The sequence below is a fragment of the Mus caroli genome, chromosome 6 (assembly GCF_900094665.2).
Source record: "Mus caroli chromosome 6, CAROLI_EIJ_v1.1, whole genome shotgun sequence".
NCBI lineage: Eukaryota > Metazoa > Chordata > Mammalia > Rodentia > Muridae > Mus > Mus caroli.
In genome coordinates, this window is record NC_034575.1 from 17,465,776 (window position 1) to 17,489,159 (window position 23,384).

At 41.1% G+C, this 23,384-nt stretch overlaps 1 protein-coding gene and 1 pseudogene across 2 annotated transcripts in view; both read left to right on the top strand.

Annotated features, from left to right (window-relative positions):
• Positions 1-23,384, top strand: part of Cped1 (cadherin like and PC-esterase domain containing 1) — a 256,172-nt gene that overhangs the window by 179,676 nt on the left and 53,112 nt on the right. The window lies entirely within an intron of this gene.
• Positions 3,351-5,948, top strand: LOC115031282 (annotated as a pseudogene).

A 23,384-nucleotide genomic window follows, 5' to 3' on the forward strand; every position in this document is an offset into this window, starting at 1 on the left:
GTAAATTATCTAAACATTGCATATGTGCTGATTCACAAGAAACATAGTTTTCAATAAATCTTAAAGTTCGAGGCCTGGGAAGATGGCTGGGGTACTTGCATCTCAAGCATGATGACCAAGGGTTCTGATTCTCAGAATTCAAGTAAATGCTAAGTAGGGTGGTAGTTCCCCTATAATTCCAGCCTCAAAGGGAAAGAACTACAGAGCAGGCTGGTTATTAAGGCTGAAGGACCCTGCCTCAGTGAATAAAGTAGAAAAGTGTTTGTGGATGATTGGATGATTGCAGACACCAATTTTTATATGCAAGAGCTTGCATCTGCACTGAACAAGCAAAACATGCATATGTATACAGATACACGCCTCACACACCAGAGGAAAACTGCAAAAAGAAAATAATAAAATATTATTTGAGTGTTATGGCAAGACTTTAACATTTGTCTTGCATATGGTTATTATAAATGAGAGCCCTAAGGGATGTGTTTCAAAGTCTTGTTTATGCCTCCACCAGAATACTGTCCCTGGCCCAGTATCCTTGTTTGGTTTCATAGTGCCAGGAAAACTGAAGACAGGCATAACTCTTAGGAGATTCTGATCAGAAAAGACATGCTCTAAGCATCCATGAAAATTATCAAAATAAAATAGCCAATATAGGTGCTTAGAAGTTTATTGAAGAAACGAGATTTTGTGAGACCTCAAGAAATGAAAGAATTCTACATCCTGCAAAAATCACTGTAAATAATTTTATCTTAAGTTGTCTTAGGGCTAGAGATGAAGCTAAGGGTAGAACGTTTGCCTAACTTGTGTGAGGCTCTCAGTTTGATCTCTGGTGCCAGAAAAAAATATTATCTTAAATCTAAAAAGGCTACTGGCACTAGTTGAGTCAATCCAGTCAATAGCTAGATTTCCTACCCATTAATTTAAATTGGCTAAATTTGTGTTGCCTTTTCTAGAGGAGAGAAGAAATTCTTGACCCTGTTCCTCAAACTCCCACAAAGATGTCAAAGTGTAGGGGGTTCATTTGAACAGTGTACTGAGATATTGTCCTGAGAAGGATCAGATATGCTTGTGGTCTCTCTAGTGTTTCCGGCTTCCCTGAGGCTGGGCGGGTTCTCGAGCAGATCAGACTAGCTCAGCAGCAGATTCATTCATCATTGTAGATGCAATCTTCCAGGCAGTCAGCAAAACTGGCAGAGTGTCTGCCTTGCGCATAACAAAGTTTTCAAAGCTCTTGACAAACTCCGTGTTAAACCCCCAATCACACATGCTCGCTACCAATTACACACGGCGCTGTAAAGAAGAGAATAGGCTGTGTACAATGGTGGGGAACACTAACAGGTGGAATGGTTATCAGAGACTGGCTCACTGTGCTGGTGGATCTACAATAAACAAAAACGTGTACGATAAAGCCTGGAGAAAGAAAAAGCTTGTGTCAGAGTTTAGCTTTATCAGGAAACAGTTTATCACTTTAAAGGAAAAACTGTGAAGACCAGTGTGGTAAGAGTGATTGAACAAGGGAAAAGGTAACATGGAAAAAGGACAGAGGGGTAGACCAGGACTGGCTTCTGCATCCTTGGTCGAGCACCACAGGGAGTTAGATCTTACCTCCATCACATTTAGACGTACCTGAGCCTTCGTAGGTCCAAACTTAAGCTTGTGATCCCATTTGTATCATTCAAGACAGCCACAAGGGAAAAACACTCAAGGACTCTCAAACGGTTCACTCAACTGTGGACATTGCTTACACGAGTGACACAGAGCAGAGAAGCAACCCAGAGAACAGAGAGACACCAGAGTTACAAAGTCTGCACCTCACAGAAGGGATGGAGCAATGAGCTAGCATTTACAGGTTCCTATATCAGTATGGCTACAATGTCAAGAATACCTATAGATTTTATTACTTTATTATTCTGATTGAGCAATCAGACATTATGTCTTTCTTCATATGATGCACTGAAAAAGTAGATAAAAGCACTCAATTAAATGTTGTGTTAGTGTATTGTTAAGATCACAATCCCTAAATTTGATAACATTTTAGGTTCATTAAAATTGCTATTAGAAATACATATTTCTATGTAAAATGGCCCAGTTTCTTGAAACTGCTTTAAAGCAATGTGGTGCTCCTAGATCAGGGAGTAAGAGTTTGGATAAAACAAGGTTGTTCATTTGGCTCTATCCCTCCTATGGCTCCCAATTGACTCTGAGACAAGGAAGTCATTGTCTTCTAATATATACTCACTGACGACCCAACCTTGCCCCAAGGGATAGTTTCAAATACATGGTCACACAGATGACACTAGTCAAACTCAGTGGACCTCAAGAAAAGAAACAAGCAAATGAACATGATTAAAATCATGAATGAGGGAAGAGGACTTGAAGATGACTTGTAGGTAAGAGGGCAGGAGATTGGGGACGGGGCAGCATTATCAGAATGCACTATGAGAGAAGGAAATTGTCAAAGAACAGACACACTAAATGCCTTATAATATTTAATTATAAAACAAAATAGGTTTCAGTAATTGAAATAGGGCAAAGATTGAAAACTTCTCACTTTCAGATATTTGTTTTCTGAATACTAAACTCCCTCTAGTCTCAGTGTCTTCTGTGACTGGTGTCAGGTCTACCTCTGAGGCATGTTTGTCTGGGCATGGGAAAGCTAGAAAATACATATCAACCATGTGATGCCTAGGGAAATTCTTTTGTGTGTTCCACTTTGATTTCCTTGCACCAAGAGCTTCTCGTCAGTATTATAGTCTCTCAAACTCTGCGAAGTGAAACCTGGTGGGAATTACTCTTCAACACAGGGGAACTGGCTGAACTCTGAACCCTGAATGTGCTGACAATGTTTTATTAAACCTTGATGAAGTCATATGAGTTCAGCTACAAATTAGTTTACAGAAGTCACGCACATACAAATCAGAATTTCTGTAGGCACAAGTCCCTGCTGAGATTCAAAGCCTGCCTGGTTTGCCTTAGATGTTCCTTTAGCTGGTAAGGCCAGGTGGAGGTGAGGGCATGGTGTTGTAGACAGAAATTTCCCCAAATCTCAGAGCATAGGTACTGAGGGATAGGATAATCTCTCTCCTCTCCTCCTCTCTTCTCCTCTCCCTCTCCCCCTCCCCCTCCCTCTCCGTCTCCCCCTCTTCCCCTCTCCCCCTCTTCCCCTCTCCCCCTCTTCCCCTCCCTCGCCCTCTCCTTCTCTTCCTCCTCTCCCTCTCTCCCTCTCCCCTCCTCTGTCTCTCTCTGTCTCTCTGTCTCTCCATCTCTGTCTGTCTCTGTCTCTCTCTGTCTCTGTCTCTCTCTCTCTCTCCCTCCCTCCCTCCCTCCCCTCACACAGAGAGACTCATATGTGTTTGTGCAAGTGTGCATGCATGCACAGGTATGTACTTGTGTGTTCATGCATATGGAAGCCATAGTTCAACCATGGGTGTTATTTTTTAGTCACGGTCCACCTTGTTTGTTGCCACAGAGTCTCTCACTGGTGAACTGAGCTCTCCAATTCTCCCCAGTACTAAGAATATAAGCACAAGGAAACAAACTCAGTTTTTCCCATTTATGGGACACTTTACCTTCGGAGGCATCAAATGGTTGATATTCTCTAGTTTCTTGAGTCGAGACAAACATCATGTCTTTAAAGGTAGAAGGCCAAAGTCGTTTGTAAGGGAAGTGCAAGCTATCATTGACCTACTGGCAGCCTCTCAGGCACATTTATTATTTCACCTTTATTGATGATATTCTCTCAGCCAGGCACACTTCCTATCATTTGCTTCTACCAGACCTTCAAGACCATCTCCGAATTCATGGCCTCTAGGAAGTCTCATATCCTGACAAAATATTGCTCTGCAACTCACTGACCATGAGGACAGAAAATCCAATATGATTCACTATTACCAAGGAAGGTTATAGTTAGTTTCCACACCAAAACAAAGGAGTACATGAGACCAGCTTGGAAAACTGTATGATTCTCTAACTCCCAAGATTACTGGAGTTTCATTGTCAAGGAGATGTAGTCAAATGTGCTAGGGATCTGTCTCAGTGCTAAAGCCTTTGTCCCAGTATGCATAAGGGTATACATAGGTTTGATTTCAAGCATAATAAGAGCAAAAGAAAAAGCGGGGCAGGGACGCCTGAAGTTATTACACATTCTTGAAGCTTACATTGCAGAAAGAAACATATTAGAATACAAACTTAGACCCATTTAAGATCTTTAGGGGTATTCTGTGTGTGAGCTCTCTCTCTCTCTCTCTCTCTCTCTCTCTGTGTGTGTGTGTGTGTGTGTGTGTGTGTGTGTGTGTGTGTGAACTCCAGTCTACATACAGTTAGTTGACTGGCAAATCCTAGCTTTTCCTTTAATATCATTTGGAATTTTTTTTTCTCCACTCTCTCAAGTAGACTTCTGATGGTACCATCTCACTACCTGTACCCTCATGCCATTGTAGGCATGGATCTTCCTAAAGTGCAAATAGTGTCTCATTTGTCCATAACTCTCTTTCCCTCTTTGTCCTCAAGATAGAATATAATGTAAGGATGACCCACTGTTGATTTTGCCACCTCATCTTCCAGGTTGCTGTGCAGTACCTATTTCTGCAAATTTGTTTCCTCTTCACAGATGCTGCCCCTTTGACGGAAAACTTCATTTCTCTCTTTCTTATTAGAACATTCTGGTCAAATTCACCTATCTTACAGTCTAGCCCTTAGAAGTCAGACCAGGTGTGAGGTTAATCTTTCAGGCTTCCTCAAATTACCCATTTCTATTCACTTGTCTCAGTTTGTTTCTGCTGCTGTAACAAAATGCCTTAGGCATGATAACCTATAAGCAATAGAGATTTGCTTCTCACAGATCTGGAAAGTCCGAGATTATGGTCAGTAGATTCAGTGTCTAGTGGGTGTCTGTTACATAGGCAGCATTTTTTCCAACCCCATCCTCACAGTGCAAAAGGCAGAACACATGCATGATGTAACAGAGGAGACAGGGGGAAGAGGGTCAGGAAGAGACGAGGAATCCTTCTATAGTCTCTTTAATAAGGGCATTGATGCTGTGCCCTTGAATATGACCAATTGGGCTCAATGACTTTGCAGAAAGTTCCATTCTGAATGCCAGACAACAAGAATTCCATTTCAACCTGGATTTTGAATGGACAGGAATATTTAAACCCCAGTAGTATCATAGAACACCTTTGACACAGTGTCTCCTAGAAATGACAGAGGAGGTACATCCATGAAACCTCAACAATCTGGCTGCCTAGCGGAGACCTGAACAATGGCAATCTCAACAGACATGCTAACGTGGAAGGAGGAGAATAGTTAAGAGCTTCGAGAGTCTGGCACCTTGTCTTTTACTTGCCTATGATCAACAGCGAATGGATTGTCCTGGTGTGCTTGACGTTCTTACTACACATTTTCAAAATAAAACCCATGAACGGACTCTGCTGCAGAAACGGTCCATTATCAACATTTTCACGTATAAAATATGAAGAGTCTCCTTCTTCCTCGGCGCCGCCTACGAAGTAGCTGCCATCTGTTTCTCAGCATCATGGCTGCCCTCCAGCCTCTGGTAAAACTCAAAATCATCCGAAAGAGGACCAAGAAGCTCATCAGGCACCAGTCAGACCGATTCGTGAAAATTAAGTGAGACTGGCGGGAACCCAGAGACACCAACAACAGGGTGTGGAGAAGATTGAAGGGCCAGATGCTGATGCCCAACATTGGTTACGGGAGCAACAAGAAAACCAAGCATGTGCTGCCTAGCGGCTTCCGGAAGTTTCTGGTCCACAATGTCAAGGAGCCGGAAGTGCTGCTGATGCTCAACGAATCTTACTATGCTGAGGTTACTCACAGTGTGTCCTCTAAGAACCGAAAAGTCATCACAGAAAGAGCAGCACAGCTGGCCATCAGAATCACCAATCCCAATGCCAGGCTACCCAGCAAAGAAAATGAATAGATGGCTTGTGTGTGTGTGTTTTGTGTTTAAATAAAATCACAAAAACTGCCACACACACACAAAAGAAGAAGAAGAAGAAGAAGAAGAAGAAGAAGAAGAAGAAGAAGAAGAAGAAGAAGAAGAAGAAGAAGAAGAAGAAGGCGATTTCCTGTACCTCTGCCTCCCTAACTAACAAATAGAATTGTAGAATGTTTTTAGGATGAGAATTTCAAGGTTCTATTACATTTTTGTTTATAGTTTAAAAATGAAAATTGCTATTTGAAATGTATTGGTTTTTTTTTTTCAAGGGATGCCCTTGAGTGGAAACTGAGGCCTTTTTCTGTGGCTGTTAAACACAAATGAAGCAACAGCTATGTGCAATCTGTGCTCACATTTTATATGCTCCCTCAGTTCTGCAGACCCCATTGGAGTGGTCAGCCAGAAAGCCTTTCTGGCTGCTGTGGCAAAATGGAACAACTGTAATTTATTCAAATTTAGGTGGCTGTTGGTTGCATGCCTCTGTGGTCCCTTTTCATTGAGTTTTGAGTCCAAAACTTTGGGAGGTATATCAGTTTCAGACCTCAATCAAAATGAACGTACTTTTAATTGACAAACTCATCACGGAAGTTGAGAAAGATAATTATAAGGAAAAAAAGAAAAGGCTTTGTTCGAACAATTCAATTTATACAGTTTCCCCCAGCTTCGTTTCCCTGACTTAACAACATTGAACTAGAATTAGGTCTACCATAAATATTTTAGCCAAAATGTCTGATCTGTGAGGATGACAACAACAAACACTCTTTATGGACAATAGGAAATACTATAAGCTAACTTTTACAGATACATTGAAAATGTCCTGTTGAGGCACTCTCCTTTCTGGTGTGATGAACATCGAAAGCGGGGAGGAATAAATGTGTTGAGCAGAATCTCCTACGCTTCAATAGGGTGTTCAGATTTGCAAATAATACTCATCATACCTGTGGGCCATTTTCTAAGTGTGACTGGCACTTTTCTATGTCGTATATTTTGTCATCCATTCTCTACCATTCTCCCTTGCAGCAAGTGTCTTCACAAAGGATGTTTGTTTCCTGTGGGTTGTGGGTGATGTACACATTTTCTAGGATCAAGCAAGAAATTCCCTGAGCATAGACTGTAACACATTTTTTGTACACTTCACATAGTCTGATATTGTGGGAAAAAATACTTGATATATTATGTTCAAATTTGAATGACTACAGTCAGACTTGGTAGGAGAGAATAGAGGGGACAAATATTTAGTTAGATATCAGTGCAGTGGGAGAGGAATAAAATGGCTACAGGAATTTGAAGGGAAAATGCCTTTTTGTTTAGTTCTATGTCTAAAAGTAAAGCACATACCTTAAATTGACCAATAATCAATCAATCAATCAACCAATCAACAGCTATCCTTAGTGACAAAGAGTGAATTTAAGGACATTTAAAAAAAATAACTAGCAGACAGGATTAATGCTCTTTAGTTGAGAAGCAAAGCCTTTTTGCCTCAGCCTTCTGACAACTTGTCACCAGTCAATACCACGTATTTTCTGGATCTCAATCAAGTCAAAGCCTTCTGAAACACCAAAGTACTTTTTAAACTTAGATCAAGTTTCCCTGTGGGGCTATGATCTGACCAAGAATATATAGGACTCTTAAGAGGGGATAATTTGTGTTCTGTTCTGATCTCTTTCATTTATCATTGAATGAGTTGACAAAGGGCTGAGACACACGGAGACATGGAATGTCTGGTTACCCAGAAAAACCTCTGCTGACTCAAGTTTGTGGTTTATATTTTAGCGATCGCCATGGTTAATTTCTATTTGTTTTTACAATACATATGAACAAATGTTCAATAAAAGAAATTAAAAGAAAAAAAAAAGAACCAGAACCGAAATGTGAGACCTGTTCGAGTGGCCAACATTTATTGAAGATACCAAACTACACAATGGAAAATGTGAACAGTCTGAATACTTTAGCTGAGAAAACAAACCACGGACAGTCCGCTGATGGCTTGAAGGCCCGTTTCATGGCGTAACACTTCCCTTTTCTTTTCTTCTGAGATTCCTATGGAGTCATTTCAACCCATAATGTCAAAGACACATTAATTCAATTTATTTTTTAATTTCTTTTACTGGTTAATTGCCTGAAATTTTCATCTATGACATAGTGCGTTCCATGATCCCAGAGACTCTAGAGTGGGCCACAGATAAATAGAAAAACGGAGGCACAGGGCAGAGGTGAGGCAGGGGACACGGGGAGAAGCTGTCATTTTCAGATCACCCACTGGTAGCTAGGGAACCGTGATTGGATACAGAATTGCCTCACAGAAAACCCATGATGCATTGTCAACTCTAGAGGTGAAGAATGTGAGGTTATAGGTGGTCGGTAACTTGTCCAGCATTGATAGCACTGATGTAAATCTCCTTTTAATGTATGGAAATTTTGTACTGCTACATATTATCTGTGAAATCAATAAGAGAAACCCCAGAAATAAATCAGGTGCATTTTATTATGTGTGTGTAACAATTGTTAGAGATTAGCATTTCTTGACCTGCACTAAACACTGATGAATAAGAGTTGACTATGTCATAAGTAGAAGCCATAAACGTCCTTTGTAGCACTACCTGGATAATACTGACTTAATGTAGTCTAATTACCACAGAACAACCATAAATTTCCGTTTTTCAGGCTGTTGAAGCAGGGCACACATTGTGTCCACATAACATCAGCATATGGTTCTAATTGCCAGCTGACTTGGTCCTGCATTTTGCTTTTCTGTTTAAACTATTGAGTTTGTCAACAAAGTAGGTGTCAATGTTTATTTTAAAATACATATTATGCTATGGATAACAAAAATGAATTTGTAGGGTGTTGTGTTTTGGAACTTTCTAATGTCTCCTAAAAGAGAGGGATTTTTGTTGTTGTTGTTTTTTAACTTTATAGATCATTACAAAAAAAAAGGATAACCTTATGTACCATTTTTATTAGCTTTTCTGTCTACCAAATATTGCTTTTCTCCTCAGCATTATTAAAACATGCAAAGCCAATCCTGTTTTATTGACTAGTCTATTAATTCTTTCAAAACATGAGATACAAAAATAAATGCATGCAGTTCCAGATCCATTTGGTACATACAATGGAAAATCTACAGAGATACCTACAAGAATGACCCAGGAAATCTTCACAGAGAGCTAATAACCTGAGTGTTAAGAGACACAAGTGATTTTTGAACATTTTCCCTGGTCTTCCATATTTTAACAAGCCACATTTTTTTTCTTGAAGCTTACGAGATCGGTTTTGCCATAGAACAGCATAGAGCAAAATAAAGACCTTTTCCTGGTGATTAGAGATATATCAACACACTAATATCACCAATCCAAGAAAAGTGTGTGTGTGTGTGTGTGTGTGTGTGTGTCTGCAGATGCACAAGATGCAGAAGCCATAGGAAGATGTCAAGAGTCTTTCTCTATTGTTCTTGACCTTACTGCTGTGAGGTACAACCTCCTCCTGACCAGGAAGCCAGCCTATTTCTGCTAGGTATTGAATAACAAACTCAAGGGCTCTCCCTAACTCTAACCCCACAATGTGGGGGTACAAACAAGCATAGCTGTACCCCAGCTTTTTATGTGAGTGCTTGAGACTAGAACTACTCTTGCTCGTCAGGCACTCTATCTACTGAGACATCTCCTTAATCTCAACTTTTTAAACTGGGCATATATATCAACAGACACGTATATATGATACATATATGCTGAGACTACGAATGTTTACTTAATTTTTAAGGAAATGTTTACTCTGAGACCCAAAATAGAAGATTTTGGACAGGCTGTTGACCAACCATGATTAAACTCAACTCAACAATGTTTCTACCCATCTCTCCCTAATCTTAACCAGTAAAGCAAAAGAAATTTTCCTACATGTCTAAGAAATTAGGACTTCCAGACAAGCTGCGAGATTTGCAAATAATATTTAGCTTTAAACCTAATAAATAAATTAAATAAATGTATTTTGTGTGACTAATAAAATTCTCCTCCCAGCTTATTCCTGATGCCTTCTTACAGAACCTCAAGCCGGGCTGGTATTTGGACTGAGTGTGTGTTTTCATGAGCGCACTCTAAATTGGCCTCAGAGAAGCGAGGTTTTCTTGACTACAGAAAGCCTTCTTGTGTTGCTTGGCAGATTTTCTCGTGTGTGATGAACACATAAAGGGACCGTATGGCTGAGGACACTGCTTTCCTAGAAGGCCAGGGGAGGGAAAGGGAGGGAGTGGGTCTGCTGGTTGAGGAGGCCAAAGTAAATCTTGTTGTAAGCCGGGCGTCGCGGTACTGCATTCTTTTGCCAATCATGTCATTCAGTTTTCAGAAGTAATTTAGCTGCTTTGGGGTATGGGGAAAGGAGAGGGATTTTGCTATTGGCTGCTGGAACAGTCTTGGTGAAGAGATCGTGGAAAGAAGCGATCTATGAGCAATCCATTGCTCAGAGCTGAGAGGGCGGGGCAGGGGGTTGGAACTTTAGTCTGCTCAGGTGGCCCTAGTTGTATGCACTCTGACACAGGTCACGAGAAACCTGCGTGCAGGTTGCTGTGCAGCGAGTGGGCAGGCCGCATCTACCTTCTGGCTGCTTGCAACCAGCGGGCAAAGTCTAATCAGCAGCTTTTGAGAAAGAGCACGATTAATAAACCCCTAAAATGCTTTTCTCTGACTAAAGCCCCAACCGTGAGCCAAAAATCTATATAGAGCTTCATAAGAGACCATTTTTCCTGGAGAAAATAAATTATTAAAGGGCAGATTTGTAGGTATTGTAGGAAAACAGATCTGGCTGGACAACTCCTGTCTCCCAGCTGTGAGAGTTAAATGGGAGTCTGGGGACATGTTAAATTTAGAGTGGGGCATGGTTATAATAAGACAGCGGGGAAACACAGTGACTGAAGGTCGCAGTTCTCTCCCACCAAATGCACATTGATTTTCAAAGGCTGAAGAGAGATGCTTGCAGTTTCCAGTACTTTCCACATAGACACAGATGAGTGGGAATAAAGGAGGCTGTGTTGAAATCCTTCCTTCCTTCCTTCCTTCCTTCCTTCCTTCCTTCCTTCCTTCCTTCCTTCCTTCTTCCTTTCTTTTTAAACCCTCTACTTCTCCCTTCCTTCCCTCCTACCTTTCTTCTTTTCATTTTCTATTTCCTTCTAAAGCTCTTCCCAGGAGTCTAACTCATTAGAACAAGGCATCCTTAATGAGGCACAGATGCTGAACAGGAGAGTTGAAAACTCCCCTTGGTCATCTCTACTTCTTAACCTTGGCTGAACCCAGTGTGTGTGTGTGTGTGTGTGTGTGTGTGTGTGTAAGTTTATTGGTGTTTAATTGTATCAGATATAAATAAAGAGAAATGCTTGCTTCTCCAGAATTGCTTACTAAATAAAACAAAGCATCATTCAGCAACCGGACAGCTAATAGAGCTATGGGTTTTGTCTTGTTTTGTTTTCTAATTCTTCCTTGACTGTGTTTTCCTTTGCACCTAATGTACCCTGAAGCTGCTAAGACAGAACTCCTGCTTTAAAATACTAACAAGTTAGTGCACTGATTCTCATTTTAAAATGTCTCACCGTAGATCCCTTTATTGTCTCTTTTATATCATAAACATTTATTGACCAAGTATAGTGTGGGCAACACAAAGAAGCAGTTTCAGGACTATGGAAATAACAGACAATGCTGCTATTGACGCCATCATGACTACTGTTGAACAGTAAAATCACTATATAGGATATTTTTAACTGTCCTAGGGAAATAGTGAATATTTTTGATGTTATAAGAACTTTATGAAGTAATTTACAGAAACTGACTCCATTTTCACAATATGAAGAAGGCAAAGCACAAAGAGGATAAGAGCCAAAATCACCCCACTGGTAACTGGCAAGGCTGAAGAGAGATGTTTGAAGTTCCCAGTACTTTCCACATAGACACAGAAGAGTGTCTATTCAGGCAGAACTGTTCACATACCAGTGTTTGTATGGAGGGAAGGGAGACAGAGACACGGTCTGGAGTACTGAGAAAAATGTTGAGGTGCACAAAGAATATAATTACAGCTACTGTGAGAAACATGGCCTGGCCTAACCTTGGACTCTGAGTAGAAACTATGTGAGGTTCAAAGGCTGATCCTGGCCACAGGAGCAGAGACCACACACCTGATCTTTAGAGTATATAAAGTGGATTATGGGTGAGAAGGCCTCACTCAAATATTACACAAAAACAAAACTCCTGAGGGCCAAGTACAGAAACACCCCTTTCATCTAATAACTATGGGAAATCGTTGACTTTCCAACTATCCTAACTGGGGCAGGAGGAGTGGAGTTTGAGTCTGAGAGTGAAGCCAACACTATACCATGAACCCCCAGCCTCTTTTCTTCAGTACTAGGGATTGAACTCAAGGTCTTGTGCCAGGAAAACACTCTGCCAACCAAGTTACATCCCCAGCCACCAAATGGCTGATTTGTTTCCAACAGGAGATGAGCTCATTACTAGACTGTCCAGTTTAAATCTAATTCAAAGTGTGGTCACACAGCAATGAAGCCTGGCATGAGATATTTAAAATAAAATTATACATAAAAAGAAAAAAATGTATAGTGCCTTATAAGGTTTTTATTGCAATGATGAAACCCATGATCAAAGCAACTTGGAGAGGAAAGGATTTATTTTGTTTACCTTTCTATATCACTGATCATCATTGATGGAGGTCAGGACAAGGTAGGACAAGCTGGGCAGGAACCTGGATGCAGAAGCTGATGCAGAGAGAAAGGTCATGGAAGAGTGCTTTCTGGATTGCTCACTGTGGCTTACTCACCCTACTTTCTTATAGAATTCAGGACCATCGGTTCAGGGATGACATCACCCACAATGGGGCCCTCCCCTATCAATTACTAACTAAGAAAATGCCCCAGAGAGGAATCTTATGGAGACATTTTCTCAGTTGATGTTTCCTCCTTTCATACAAGACTGGCTTGTGTCAAGCTGAGAGACAACTAGCCAGCACAAATAGTGTGTGACGATAGATAGAAAGCACTCTGAGAAATACACGGTGGGTTCTGCAGAATGTTTCATTATCAGAAAAAAAGAAAATGGGATGAGGGTCAGGTCTGTGGGTCAGCGTATGCCTGGCATGTTTAAGGTCCTAAGATAAATTCTCAGCTCATCAAGGATAATAGAGAATGAAAGGGGAGAGAGTGATGAAGGGAGGAATGGAGAGAAGGAGAGAGAGGGAGAGAGAGAGAGAGTGTGTGTGTGTGTGTGTGTGTGTTTGTGTGTGTGTGTGTGAGAGAGAGAGAGAGAGAGAGAGAGAAGATAAAGTAAGCAGAGATCATTTCTAAAACTCAGGCTCTTGTGAAGTAGACACGGGAGGTCAGGATTAGCAGTTCAAAGCCAGCCTTAGTTATATAATAAGTCCAGTCCAACTTGCATTAAAAGGTAACCAATCAGGCAGAGGCAGGCAGACTTCTGAGTTCGAGGCAGGCCTGGTCTACAAAGCGAGTTCCAGGACAGCCAGGGCTATACAAAGAAACCCTGTCTCAAAAAACAAAAAACACAACAAAACAAAACAAAAAGGAACCCATCTCAGTGAAACAAACAAGCAAAACAAAATTTTAAGTGTAAACGAAAGAAAAAGCAAAATAGCCAAGCATTCCTTCAATCCCAGGACTCAGGAGACTGGGGCTTAAAGAGGACTACAAATGTCTGGCCATACACAGTAAGACCTATCTCAAATTCAGTGAAAAGCAAACACCTCCTCTCAAACCCTCAGTGCTACCCAGGCTGGCCTCCACTGACTAGGACGTAACAAAAGACTATCGAGCAGCCAGACAAGCCTGCAAGACTTGTCAACTGTTGTCCAGTGCCAGCTTCTCAATGCCATTCTCAACGCTCTCTATAGGTTCTTAAATGCAAGCCCAATGTTAATAATCCCACCCATTGCTTTCTTGGGTGTGGGAGTTGGGTCTGCAATGAAGGATGAGTTAATCTGACCCATTCTCCTTACAACTCTCTCCTGGATGTCAGCAATGAGCATAGCGGACGGTGTCTGCCTGGATGAAGGCATCTGCAGTGTATTTTCCTTGGTGGCGTTCCCTCATTGTCTCCTGATGTAGGTGCAGGAAAGCATTGTCCAATGCTGCTCATTTCCATCTCTGTGCAGCTTTCTAACTTCTTTCTGAAGTTCAAGTGTGACTCAGTCTCCTTCCCTGGTCGGATACAGTTAACTACAGTGACCCACAGCCATAATAATTTAACAGGTCTGTGTTGTCAGGGTGACTCTCAAGGGTGTGTGACAACTCTCATTCAAGTTTATTCTCATCAGTAAGAACAACAACAAAAATGAGATCTTTGTCAGTTATTTCCCAGTATTATAGCAAGGTCCTTCAGAGCTCAGCCCATACAGAAAGCACATTTCTATGAAACAAAAATAAAGTTAGGATTTTTTCACTGTTTTCTCTCTTACCCACTGAGGAATAGTGATAGTCTGGATCATAAAAAACCAGTAATGATCAATGTAGCAAATTTGGGTTAAATGCCAGGGAGAAACTCTACTCTGTGCATACGTAAACACTATTGCAATGTGCAGAACTGCCATGGGAATCATTGCGCTGAAATGGGAGCTTCAAGTGTTCAGAGGTGTCCTTGCTGGGTTACAGAGAAGAAGCCAACAAGGGTCTCATGGAATCGTTATCAGCGTGGCACTGACTCTGATGATTGATAATAGGGACCCATAGCAGAAGTAGAAAAGGTAACACCAAATACCTTGGAGAAAGAGTCAATTCTCGTCCTAATTCCAACCTTGCCAACCAAATTAATTTGGCTAATAAGCATGCTTCAAATTGGGTACGTTTTCTTTCTGTGGGTTTTAGGAAAATTTAAATATAAAAATATAGGCTTTCTTTCTCCTACAGTAGGACTTGATGTAGAAAGACAGCAGGAGCTAATATAATTTTTAAAATCTTATATATATTTTAAATGTATGCACATATGTGTCCACCATATGTAGTGTGGGTATCACATGGGTACCTGCAGAGGTCAGGTAAAAGTACTGGAGCCCTGGAGCTGGACTTAGAGGTGACAGTGAGATGTTCTGCATGCTCAGCACAGGTTCTGGCAGCTGATCTTCTATAAAACCAGAAGATGTTCTTAACAACTGAGCTGTCTTTCCAGCTCCAGTTTTAAATGTTTTAGTTGCCATGTGTTTTTTTTTTCAATTTTTATTAGATATTTTCTTCATTTACATTTCAAATGCTATCCCGAAAGTCCCCTATACCCCCCGACCCTGCTCCCCTACCCACCCACTCCCACTTCTTGGCCCTGGCATTCCCCTATCCTGGGGCATATACAGTTTGCAAGACCAAGAGGCCTCTCTTCCCAATGATGGCCGACTAGGCCATCTTCTGCTACAAATGCAGCTAGAGACACGAGCTCTGGGGGTACTGATTAGTTCATATTGTTGTTCCACCTATAGGGTTGCAGACCCCTTCAGCTCCTTAGATACTTTCTCTAGCTCCTCCATTGGGGGCCCTGTGTTCCATCCAATAGATGATTGTGAGCATCCACTTCTGTGTTTGCCAGGCACTGGCGTAGCCTCACACAGGACAGCTATATTAGGGTCCTTTTAGCAAAATCTTGCTGGCATGTGAAATTTTAAAAAAATAAAATAAAAACAGAGGGGTGGTGAGAGTCTCAGTGAGTAGAGGTGCTTTCTGCCTGGTAACCTTGGTTACCAGGAAAGAGAGAGAGAGAGAGAGAGAGAGAGAGAGAGAGAGAGAGAGAGAAAGGAAATTAAGAAAAATAATAAAATAGAAGTTAATTTTCCTAACATATGCTTAAACAAGTTAATCTAAGATATTACAATACACAATCACTATTAGACTACTGACAAATCTTTTCACATTATTTCCCAAATCTGCTGTGTATTTTAACTCACAAACGAGCTCATGGCAAGCAGCTACATTTCAAGTGTTCAGTTCTCCCCTGCGACTGCTGGCTACCATATTAAACAGCACAATTCTAGGCATTTAACAGTTTTGCTATTATAAAAGTTCTTATTGAATGATAATAAAGACAGTATTTTGCCGACATGTTTTTTTATACTATCATTATCATCATCATCCCTTAGACAATTGCAGTAGTGTTTTCTGGAGCATGGTCAAAAAGACACTGCTTTTCATCTGTGATATTGGAAAGGGTGCAAGAGTGCATAGGATTGGAAAATCCCAGGTTAAACTAATTTTCTTTGTCTTTTCTGCTCGTGAAAACCTCTAGTGCTTGGGGTTGTATGTGTATACTTTCTATTCATAATTGGTCATGATATTGTTCTTTCACAGAGCCTCTCTCAGGACTAGTGTTGCTGTGGAGAACGATGATTTAAAACCAAATTAGGTGATGTAGGAATCTAGAAATCAAACAAGAGTGAGACTATTTTTTCTGAATAGCTATTGTAGACATGTGTGTGCCTTTCAGCTAATTCTCCACTGTGTCCCTAACAATCTAACTTTGTGCTTGAACTCTGTGTGGCTGCCTTCTCCAGAAGTGTTAAAGTTTCTTGAAAAGAGAAGCAGGACTTAGCTCATATTCTTAACTTAGACTACGATATGACAGGTGTCTTAGGGTTTATTGCTATGAACAGACACCATGACCAAGGCAACTCTTACAAAGGACAATGATTAATTGGGGCTGGCTTACACTTTCTGATGATTAGCCCATTAGCATCGTGGTAGGAAGTATGATAGCACACAGGCAGACATGGTACTGGAGGAGCTGAGAGTTCTACATCTTGATCTGTAGACAGCAGAGAGAGACTGTGCAGCACACTGGGCATAGTTTGAGCATAGGAGACCTCAAAGCCCCACCTTCACAATGACACACTTCCTCCCAAAAAGCCAGACCTACTCCAACAAGGCCATACCTTCTATGCCACTCCCTGTGGCTAAGCATTCAAACATGTGACTCTATGTGGGTCATACCTATTCACCACAACAGAGTTATCAGTAGATGGAACTACTGAATGGTTTGATAGCAATCAATGCAATGTAGAGAGATGGAGAACATGGGATTCACAAGCCAAGAAACACTACACCACAAGGTGAAGGGAAATGATGTGCACAAAGTGTCCTCACCACAGGCACAGCAACCAAGAGTCTCTCAGCTTCTTTTGGGCACCCAATGTCAGAGTGTTGAACCTTAAGGGTTCATCTGATGAGGAAATCAGTGAAGACAAAGCAAGGCCGTGAACCCGAAACTAGCATGCTGTACTGGACACGTGGACATCTCTACCTCTAGCAGACAGATCTTCAGGTTCCTAGGAAGAGGACAAAGGATCTGGGACAAGGGCTGGAGGAGGAGTGGAAAGTGCATCAGGTGAGAAAGTGAAGAACTAGAGGCTAGGGAAGAAAGTACAGAGTGAGGATTTCTACTCGGCTCCTGCAGGAAACCAAAGGTCTACTTACAGAAGTGAATTATTTAAAGATGAACGCCCCAGGAGTTACCTTCCTCACACCTTTTGTGCCTGCTTTCTCATAGCTAGACAGTGGCAGCTTATTCATGCCTTCAGGCAGTTATGCTAAGACCCAGCTTCTGAATTCTATTACAAATGCACACAGTCAACTAAAAGGAATGGATGCTCTATTTGGTTCTGCTTCCTTCCCTCCTCCCTGTGTTCTCCACCTGTTCTGTAGCTTTTCAGTGTTTGAAAAAATAAGACTATAGTTTTTTCCATGCTCTAAACATAAAAGAAAAATAACTACACCTCTTCTCCACTCCTCTCCTCTATGATGACAATATTTAATGTTAGATAAAAGAGAAACATTGAGAAATAATGAGTATGATAGATAAACTTGAAGAGGAATTAATTCTATGGTCATAATTGTAGATCATGGAGTGTCCCTAGAAGCCTTAGATAGATTTGGGGGAATATTTTTCATATTGTATATTCAGGCATTACCAGAAAAAAAGGCAATTTTCTTCATGTCCCCAGAAATTGTCTCTAGAACATGACCCTTGACCTAACATAATCTTTTAGTGTGTCCTTCCAATGTTTTGGCCACCCAAGGAATGCACCAGGCTGAAGATCAAAGAACTCTGGTGGTTTGCACTTGGCTGCTGTGCTGTGCTTCTGCTAGAATTAACACTGATGTCTTCATCATAGGAGCCAGCCATGGGAATAGTGACCAGTCACTGACAATATGAGGAAATGGCAAGGTTAACATAAACACGGTGTGAAGCTGTGCTCTCGGCTCCCCACTGAGTAACAATGGCTGCTCGTCCTTGCAGGAATGTTGTGCATTAAGAGGATCCAGGTCTAAGAGATCCATAGGACATTATTTGGAGTTAGTAATTAAGATATACAGCATCGTGTTATAGGATATACAAAATAAAATGGCTACTATAATAGAACAAATTAGTATATTCATCATCTCACATTTAGCTATTGACGTTTGAAAAAAAATGACTCCACAGTCTCATACATAGAATTTGGAAACAAGAAAATAATGAGTAAGCCAGGCATCAGTGGTTAACAAGGCTGGGTGAGGTTTCAGGTGCAGAGGTACAGGTCAAAATCTGCAAAGTAATATTTGAAATTTTTAACTCTATTGACACTCCTAGCAAATGAGGCACGATAGGCAGCTACTAAACTAGCAAAACCCTGACCTGAGGTCAGAAGGTGTTCAATTTCCTATTGTCCCTGACAGCACAGGAGAGTATGAATAGTGGAAAGGTTTGGTAAGTACATTCATTGGTGGGTTCCAAACATAGCAAGGCTGTTAGATAGGTGGCTCTACTGGTAAATAATACATTTTCCAAAGGATTCCAAAAGAGCTGTGCACACAGTTAGTTTTCAGACACTCTTGCTTACACACTCACCAAACACAGTTGTCTTCTAGAATTAGTCCTTCCTTTAAGCATAGCCCCTTGCTAATTTCTGAGACCAGTTGCTCCTATTTTAAGACCTGCTGACTCGCTGCCCATCATAAATAAAGATGACACACCTGGCCCACAACCAGAGGACATGACCCAGCCTTTTCAGATCTTTCCTTCTCTTCTAAAGCTTCCATTCCTGTGCCCCAAGTCTCAGAAGATCATTAGCAAGATCAAAGCCAGCTGGTATAAACCCACAGTGTCTCCAAATCCTTCTATACCAGCGGTTCTCTGAGATGCCTTTGGGGGTTGAATGACCCCCAAGGGTCACATATCAGCTATCTTGCATATCAGGTATTTACATTATGATTCACGGAAGTATCAAATTACAGTTATGTAGTAGCAACAAAAGCAATCATATGGTTGGTTGGCAGTCACCGCAATATGAGGAACTGTGTGAAAGGGTCACAACATTAGGAAAGTTGAGACCAGTGTTCTATACTATCAAAGATCTCCCCTGTCTCTCTTAAGAAGAGGCAGCCTCCTCCCTCAGTGGATAATCCCTCTTCTTTCCTCAGAGCTCACTAACAGACTCATTCAGCAAGTTCATCTTCATATCATCCTTTCTGTTACTTCCTTCTGTTAATACACATTTAAGTCATCTCTGTATTTTAAAATGATTCTTTATCCTTGAAACTCCCAGGGCCATCTTACCATCTTTCCCTGACCTCTGTCTTCTGTAAGTGTCTGGGAGCACAGCTTCCACTCTAACAGTACAACATTCTATACCAGCACAGTGTCCTTTAATCAAGTCACTTAAAACACCAGCTGCTCTCAGTGTAGAAACCCATAATCCGAAGCCCTGTATTCCTTCTGATTTCATAGTGTGCTGGAATTTAGCTTCTTGTCTGAAGGAAACAAGGCCAATGATATTGTTAGCAATTTTATAACAAAGGATAAAAATAGGCATGACGGAAGTGGGAGAGTGATAAGGAGAAGAACATGGGGTCATGTTTTATTTGGATGTTGAGTGGAAGAAGAATAGAAGTCATAGGAAAATAGGAAGTCAAATGAGAGTGGAAATTGTTTGCTAGTTTGGTACAACACAGTAGAGCTTAGTCTAGTTCTGGAGCTGTTACTGCAAAGGACCAGAGAGGGTTCGTCACCTGCTTCCCCCAGGTTTCCTTTACATCTCTTCCAACGTAGCTCATTCAGGGAGCTGAAGCATACATAGATTGCTATGGAGGAGACACTGCAGCATCTACAGCATCTTAGATACTCACACTTCTAGAAAGAAATGGATACCCAAATTCCTTCACCTATTTAGTGATACTTCAGTTGCAAAAATGTACTCCCAAATTGGCTAGGAGAGCTTAGGATACTAAGGTTTAGCTGAAGTTTAGGTAACCATCACAGAAGCCACACCTGGTCAAAAACAAAGATAACAACTTATCACAGGCTGCCTGGTCCCAATGGATACAACTACAACAGGGCCCCACACTGAAGGCATAGGGAACATTGTGGAAGAAGGAGTGAAAAGATTGTAAGAGCCAGATGACCAGAAATTGTGACACAGTGTCTCCTAAAATTGAAAGGGAAGCTATACCCATTATATCTTAGCAATATGGCTGCCTAAACAAGACCTGAACAGTGACAACATCAGTGGATGTGGTAATGTAGAAGGGGAAAATGTCATGCTGCTTTATGCCTAGAAGAAGAACTCTGAGAAATTAATGGATGCTAAAGGAATAAGAATTAGTCTTACTAAATAGTTATCTAATTAGACGCCTCATTGATTATCCAATCCCAAGTGATCAGACCTGAAATAATATAGGCACAAACAATACTAAACAGACTCAGAAGGCTGCATTTGTATATTTATGCCTATAAATGTAAGAGGAAAGGCTACTGCTAGTTTAAGAGGGCTTAGAACAGGGGTCTCAAGCTTCCAAATTCTACACCCCTTGAGTACCGTTCCTCATGTTGTGGTGACCCCAACCACAATATTATTTCATTGCCACTTCAGGACTGTAAATTTTGCTACTCTGATGAATTGTACTATAAATATTTGATATGCAGGATAGCTGATAGGCAAGTCCCAAAGGGGTCAGGACCCATACGTTGAGAATTATTGGATGGGGGAAGGGGAGAAATTGTGTCATTATATTTTAATGTTTTGAAGTTGTAAAATATTAAAATACTTCACATGGAGAGATGACTAAGTGATCAAGTGTGCTTGCTGCTCTTCTAGAGGACCAGAATTGGATTCCCAGGACCCATGTCATGCAGTTCACATCCACCTGTAACTCCAGCCCAGGGAATCTCCTCTTTTGGGTTCTACAAGCACCTAGACAGACATGCACATTTGCATACACATGTATAAATATTAAATACATCTTTCTAAAATTATAATACCCATTGCTTTCTTCTTGTGGTGACCCTGAAACTAAACATCTAAATTCCATTCTCATGAAAGGGGATTTTCTGAATGATAAGAGAGATCCTAAAGGAGCTCAGAATGCTAACGGGAAAGCATCCAAACTGAAGATGTTGGGAAGATCTTTTCTTTGGTCACCAGGGAGAGGCTGTAGTCAACTGTACCCCAAAAGACTCACATCTGAGAGTCTGCATACACCCTAATCTCAGCCTTGGTGACTTGAGTTAAACATCTCTGCTGCTCCTCACCAGCAAGTAAGTCCCCAGTGCAAAAGGCAGGGCAAATTAAAGAACCCAACTGGTGGGCAGGTCACATTGCCTGTCGCTTTGCAGAGCACTGGTAAGTAGCCAAGATGAGCCCATAAAGAGCGGCACATTATCTCAGCTCCCTGGACACAATACTAGTGTGAAATAGAAGGAATCATGCACACAAAGTTAAAGCTTCATTAAGCCCATGATGCAGGTTAAGTTTCTCCAGCAGCCAGTTCTGCCTCAGGCTAGTGCTAGACATGTAGTCATTTACAGGCAGGAATAATAGAGACTTATGTAGTCCTCTCTGTGTAACATGTGTGGAGGCTTTATGCAATCATTAATGCTCCTTTCCTGCTGAAATGGGCAGATAAATATAACCCTAAGAAAGTCATTGCTTAATCTTGATGACTCAAATGGGAGCTGCTGGCCACCACCATAAAACACTGGCTTTCTTCTTTGTAACACAGTCCATTATCCATTCAGGAAAAAGCTGACCACACTTATTTCCCCCATAATGATTTTGTACACATCGTAAACACTACAAAATCGTGTATTGGAATCAATTAACAGGAATAATAAAGATTATCACTTTTCTCATATTTGAAGATATTATTTTCTTAATCTATGGATATCATCGAGTATGAAAATCCTTTCTGTGTTTTATGAGGCCATTCGAGACACTGCTCATTACTAATCAGAAACAGAGACATGAAATAACATTTATTACAACTCGGGAATTGATGAATCCCAGTTCTCTATCAATGAAGCAAAGCTTTCATTTTTAATACGTTAACTATTCCACCCCTTTGACTTTTTCCCCCATGCGGAATTATGGATTCTTTGTTCATTTTCACACCATTGTAAGATTTTATGATTATTCCTTAAGTGATATTCAAGAAAGCCTGTCTCCAGGCACATGGGAATATTCTCCTTTTCTTCTCACTTTTAGAAGATTTTTTGGCATCATACTTTGCACTGTAACTTTTTCCCAGAAAGCTGAGCTCTGTATTATGACTGTCATAAATTACTCCTTTAAGAGTTCTGAGATGAACAGTGGAATGACATATGACTTAATAGAAAGAAATAAAACTCACCCTGTTCGCTTTTCTTACTTTTCTAAAAATCCACTCAGGAGCTTTGAGCTCTAGTAGTTCCAGGCTTCCAGCTAACATCTTACCAAATCCCGAAACTTTGATGACACAGAATCCTGCATGAATTTTTCAGACATGTTAAATACCCAGACAGTAAACCGCTCTTTAAAACACAGTTGGGAGCAAGTCAAAAGCTGAAGTTTCCCCAGCCAATACTTTGCCTTAACCAGGCTGATTGAGAGTTAGCTTTGCACTGAGCAAGACCCAGTGTCTAAGCATTGTGCTGAGCAGAGAAGATGCCTGCAGGGAGTAGCCTGCACAGCTCTTCTCTGGAGCTTTTGCTTGCAGGCAAATCTGGCAATCTGCTTCTTTCGTAGGAGACCAGAAACATCACTTCCTATCTTCCATCTAACTCTGTGTTCAGAAAACAGCCAAGATGCAGCATCTTGCTGGAAGAAGAAGGGGAGGAGGAGGAAGAAGAGGAGGGGGAAGGAGGAGGGGAGAGGAGGAGGAAGACGAGGAGGACGAGGACGAGGAGAAATGTATATGGCTATTAGCCTAGCACTTGCCTAGCATTCATGGTCACCTGGGATTGACGCCCAGCCCCTCATAAACTCAGCATGATGGTGTACTTGGGAGGTGGAGGAAGGGTGATCAGAAATTCAATGTCACCCTTGGCTCTGGCTACATGGTGAGTTCTAGGACAACCTAGGCTATATGAGACTTTGCCCCAAAAGATAAAAGAAAGTAAGTAACCAAACTTACAGAAATAGGACAAAAAGCTTTCGTTGA